The 5,835-nt window shown below is 38.4% G+C and overlaps 1 long non-coding RNA gene across 2 annotated transcripts in view; it reads right to left on the bottom strand.

Annotated features, from left to right (window-relative positions):
- Positions 1 to 5,835, bottom strand: part of LOC107208162 — a 26,025-nt gene that overhangs the window by 9,306 nt on the left and 10,884 nt on the right. The window contains exon 1 of one of the 2 annotated variants that reach the window (XR_004498571.1): positions 2,779 to 3,059. The exons of the other annotated variant lie outside the window; for it this stretch is intronic. This is a non-coding gene — a long non-coding RNA (uncharacterized LOC107208162). Of the gene's footprint in view, positions 1 to 2,778; positions 3,060 to 5,835 lie in introns of those variants that run through there. 2 annotated transcript variants of the gene reach the window in all.

Below are 5,835 nucleotides of genomic sequence, written 5' to 3'. Positions count from 1 at the left end.
CCTTCCTCCCTCCCTCCCTCCCTTCCTCAGTAGGGACAGAGCAAATTCCATTGTTTTTATGTCATCCATAGAGAAATTAAAAATTTGGTTTAAATGGATTATAAATATGATTATGGAAGAGATGAGAAATGAAATCTAGAAGCATTCCTGGTTTTATTTGTGGGGTGGTTTTTTTCCGCTTTTCCTGTGAAAGGAAAATCCTATCTTTGTATGCATATCCCCTTCCTGCTTCTTACTGTGTAAAAATCCTAGAATATTGGTGATTTAAAACCTCCTCATTGAATTGAATGACATAGCTCTGGTTCAGCAGCCTCTTCTAGAAGCTTGTTTCTAGATGTATAGAATAAATCATAAATAACTGAACCCTACTAAAAACATAATACTGAGCCTAAATAAAGTAATAAATTGCTGTCCAACAAGCTTCTGTAAAGCTCCAAACATTCCCACTGGGACAAATCTTCAGTATCTAAAAAAACCCAGGGGTTATTGCTTACAGAGCTCTGGAATCCTTCTGCTGAGGATGTGTTCAGCATTCATTTGAAAAGCAAGCCAAACTACATCATAAATTTTTCAAGAAAACAATGGAAACATGGGATTTATGATCATTGACTCTTGCTGAAGGCTGATCCCGTAGATCTGTATTTGTCATTTCGATTGCACAAAGTCATTTTTCAGTTTTTCATGGCTGGCTGAAGGGTTAGAGTGCCAATGGAAACATCACATTGAAATAACAGATGTCAGAAATATTGCACCAGGAACCAGGAGCTACTTTAACAGACCTTGTAAAATATTGCTCTTTCTTATAGTGAACATAGGGGTAAGAGCATTTTTTATTTGCTTTTTAAGTCAATTGGCACTTTGTCTCAACTGGAACCATAGGCTGAGGTTGTGAGGGAATTTCAGTTTGTGCCAGTGCATGTGAAGTTTTGTTTTCAAGGCAGTGAGCTACTTGCATTGGCTTTTGCTGAACAATAAATAAATTGGCTATTTAAAGGTCCTTGAATAGTAGAAAAGCATTGTATCACTCCTTTATAGCTGTTTCACTGAAAAATATTTAATTCTTGTCCTCTCTTGCATTCATCTAAAGAAGGGATATTAATTTTCTTTCCAGTTTTGCTTTGCTCAGGGAATATTCCCCAATGCCTTTCTGGCTTGAGCTATGCTTGAAGGTTTTTTCCCAGCATAAGTATGTCAAACAAAAGTGTGAAAAATAATTTCCCTGTCAAGTGCATTTTCACTAGAAAATAACAGTAGGAATAAAGAATATAGCTGGAAAAGGGTGTTAATGGTTAACCAATTTAATACAGTATCTAAGTTTATAGGTCTTCTGTTTGATGAAAATATTGAATTTTATTTAGGGTAAGGGATCAATATTTGCCCAGTCCTGCATTAGAAAATGCAATTGTTCATATATATCAAGGAAAGTGCTATCACTGTTGAACAGTGATCCAGGCAAGAAGATTTTTTTTTGTTATTATTTTTTCTCTTATAAAGAGATTTGATTCAGAGTTTGTTTGGTATGGATTTCATAAAGAGGCTGATTTTGAAGGGGAAAAAAGCAGGCTGGTACTATGATGAGAGAAACTGAGAAACTAAAGTTGTGTAAAACAGAGAACTTCAAGTTCCTCTTAGCAGAATAAGTATGAAATCAGGAATGGAACTAAATGCTTAACCTCAAAAACTTCCTGGCATTTTAAACATTTCTTTGTTGATAATTTTGAATAAGGTCAGTACAACCTTGTAATATAAATATTGAATATTGTAACAAGACAAAGGCATTGCTCCTACAAAAAGAAGCAATATTTCATGTGGTGGTTTAACCTGCAGGCAGCTAAACCCCACAGAGATATTCATTCATTCGTTTATTCATTCCCCAGCTGGGGTCAGGTAGAGAATCAGAAAAAAGGAACAACTCCTGGGCTGAGATAAGGGAAGTTTAAAAGAAAGGAAAAGGAAAAGGAAAAGGAAAAGGAAAAGGAAAAGGAAAAGGAAAAGGAAAAGGAAAAGGAAAAGGAAAAGGAAAAGGAAAAAAAGGAAAATGAACCCTTATTAAGATAAGGGTATCAGGCCTTCTACCCTATATGGGGAACTGCCCTCTGGCACCTGGAGTAGCAATTTTCCTGGAAGAAACATCTTTGTGATTGTTTTTCTTTGCAAATCTCATACCCATGACACATCCCACTTCCTCACATCCTCTCCATGGTCCCACAGGTGAATCCAGAGCATGGCTCATGGTATGGATCCACTGCAGCTCCTTGAGCAGAGGAACAATTACTCCTGACAGCCAAAATTTTCCTCCATACAAATGGGAATAGGACATATCCTGTGGGAAATGCTGGAACTCCCATGCCAGTGTCTCCACAGCCAAGAGAGGGTGTAAGGAGGAAAAGAGCCTTTCTCCATATTGCTGGATTTGGCCAACCTGTTGTCCCTGTGTTTGTCCCTCTCCATGTCATTACCCCAGTGAGCTGGCACACAGTGACAGTGTCCTCCATACATGCACATGGATTACATGCCCTTGACTGCATCTCTGTGTTCGGGTAACTCCCCACAGTCCAGGTCATCCTAAATCACCCTCAGCATAGCCACTTCCCTCTCTAATGCTTCCTTCCATGGTGGTGCCCCTGCCTGGGTGACAAACAGCATCTTCTTTAAAGGGGTGCCTGCCTTCACACCTGACAGAAGTCACCTCCAGAGGCTGTGGCTTGTGCTCCTTTTCCAATCACTTTGGCATTGCCTCATTCCCTAGAAAGTGATCCCAGCTGCTTGGTTCCCTACCTTGTCATAGCAGGCTGCTAGCCCTGTTGTCCCACATGGATTATAGGTGAAATCTTTTTGCCTGTCTCACAGTTCACTGAAGGATGAGGATCATTTCTACAGAATCAGGAAGCACAGCAATAGGAATATGCTGGTTCAACATCACAAGAATATCCAAAATTCTGAACAGCCATTGTAACTAGCTTGGAGAAGGGAAAGGTGGAGAAGTGGAAGGAAGTGTCCTCCTTTGACTCCCCCATGGATTGGTTCTGAGGAGAAAAGGTAAAGAGAGAAACTATTAATAGTTTCCAAGAGATATTTCCTGAAGTGCAGAGCTGATGGTAATGCTGAGTCCAAATACCAGATTAGTGTCACAACCAGTAATTTTATCATATCATGAGCCAGTGTTACACAGTACAGAAAAATAATAACATTAACCCACCCCCAGAGATGCCAAACAACACAACAGGGAACATTTATGGGAGGTGAGGTGCTACATACCACAACTCTGGGAATGGGCATAGCAAGTCTGAGATCAAATAAATAAAGATTGTGACCAGCAACTATTAAAATAATATAATGAATTATTATAAAAGTGTGAGTTTTTTCTAACACGCTGTGGTCAGATTTATCATTATCTCAGCACTTCATGCCCCATATTGTGTGTTGTGGTTTACCTGGCAGACAGCTAAATGTTGAGCCAATCACTCATTCCCACTTCAGTAGGATCAGGGAGACGAACAGAAAAAATCCAAACTCCTGGGCTGAGAAAACAATTGTTTGAAGTAAAATGAAAGGGCAATAATGATAGTGAAAAAAGAATACACAAGGTGCTGCACAGTGCAGTCCCTCACTACCCACTGATGGATGCCCAGCTGAGTAGTGGCTGTGACTCCCCCCTTTTTATTTTTCATCATGATGTCATCCAGTATGGAATAACCCTCCAGCAGCTTGGGTCAGCTGTCCTGGCTCTGTCCCCTCCCAGCTTCTCATGCACCCAGCCAGCTTTTGGCTGAGCAGCAGGAAAAACCAAAAACTCCTTAAATCAGTGTAAGCCCTGCTCAGGAACAACCAAACCATCAGTGTGGGATCAATACTGTTCTCATCCTAGAGTCAAAACACAGCACTGAACCAGATCTCTGGGCTAAAACAGGTTTCTGTTAGATAGCAGTGCTGTGTTAAATGGAAAACAGGCAGGAGAGTCCCAATCCAGCCAAGAGCTTAGTCCTCAGCAGAAACACAACTCTGGGCTGAACCTGTAAGAATTGGACCCTCAAGGGGAATCCAGAACCTCTAAAGCCTTTCTAGTGTTTGGACAGTGTTAGGACAAGCCATTTCCACTGATTTTGAAGGTACCAAACAGAGCTCAGGTACAGAAATATCTCATTTCTGAGTCCTAATTTGTCTTGCCTGTTTCCTGCTTGCTGTAACCCCATCACAGAGTGACCCAAGGCAATCAATCCTAATGGGTGTCCTGGTGAGACCACACTCCTGCAGCACAAACCTTCCCAAGTTACCTAACTGATGAGGAAAACACGTGAATTTGCACTGTTATAATTTATTAACCACTGCATCTATTGTTCCTCTCATTACCTGAGATCTACAGATGAATATATGGGTTAAAAAGGCAAGACACATGTGCATTATGTTTTTAATCTGAGTGGCAAGAAGTCTGGATGTTTATCCATATTTTTGCAAGGATCCTGTATATTCCTAAATGTCACTTGAATGCTTATGGTAGAAGGGTTACAGTAGGAGTTCCATTTTTTCTTTTCCATTTAGAATACTATTTGAACACATTAATAATGATTCTGTCACATAAGGCAAGAGAAAGCAAAACAAAATAGTAAAATAAATCCCTTTTCTTCCACTAATTAGAGGGGAAAGTTTCAGGTTATGTTTTGGGACTTTTTTAATGAGAAACAGTTTAAAGAAAGCTTCATGGGATTTTGTGTGTTTGTTTTGTTTTGTTTTGTTTTGTTTTGTTTTGTTTTGTTTTTTCTGTTGGGGTTTTTTCCCTTATCATTTAAATCCTCATTATGCTTTTACAGTAGGAATCATGAGGTAGAGAAACATTCTCAGATCTTTAGACGTGTAACTATTTCACTGCCTTGTCCCTTTTCTGTACAGGTGTTTATGACTTCCCCTGTCAATAGAATATAAGAACCTGTTGGTCAATGTTCAGAAGTTTTTTGAAAGAGGATTAAATTTTTGGTAAGATAGGTGGCAAGACAGAAGGCAAAAAATGAAGTATTGCCTTGTTGAAGAAGACCACCATATTGGGTATGAAAGAATCCATATAGAATCACTAAAACAGGAATTTTCACCCTAATCTATGATTTGAACTCAGATGTTACACTTACTGTATATACTAAATTAGAGAAATCTAAGTATATAAAACACATACCCAGAGGAAACTGGAGCATTTGGTATTGTAATACTGAAAAAAACCACTTTTCTTATAGATGAAATGAGAAAATTTGTCTTACTTTAAAAAAAATTCTTTTTAATGAAAATCTGAAATGGAATACTCTTCAAATGTGTCAAAAATAAATCATACTAAACAAATATGTGCTGAAACAAAGCCTTTACTGTTATAAATTAATATAAACTTAACCAAATTACATAATTTTATTGATTTTACTTTTCCAGGGTATTTTATTTGTTTAGTTTGAATTGTTTTAGTTTTTATCAACCAATTGTGTGTGTTCTCTGGATTGATTCCTGAAAGAAATCATGTTCAGAGGAATATACATAGCCAGAATAAAAGTAATAAAAAATACCTTTAGAAAGATTAGTGTGAGTGATCCTGAAAGTAGAGACTAGGACTCTTCTAGAGAGTCTTTCCATACTGCTTGGAATGAATCCTTACCATCTCAGAAACTACAGCTTTTATCCTGAGTTTTGATCCTGAGTTGGTGATCCTGGAATTTTATACACACATTGAACTCCATAAATAATTGTTTTTCACAGTTTCTTTCCTTTCTTTCCTTTCTTTCTTTTCCTTCCTTCCTTCCTTCCTTCCTTCCTTCCTTCCTTCCTTCCTTCCTTCCTTCCTTCCTTCCTTCCTTCCTTCCT

The sequence above is a fragment of the Parus major genome, chromosome 8 (assembly GCF_001522545.3).
Source record: "Parus major isolate Abel chromosome 8, Parus_major1.1, whole genome shotgun sequence".
NCBI lineage: Eukaryota > Metazoa > Chordata > Aves > Passeriformes > Paridae > Parus > Parus major.
This window is presented reverse-complemented; position numbering and strand designations above follow the sequence as displayed.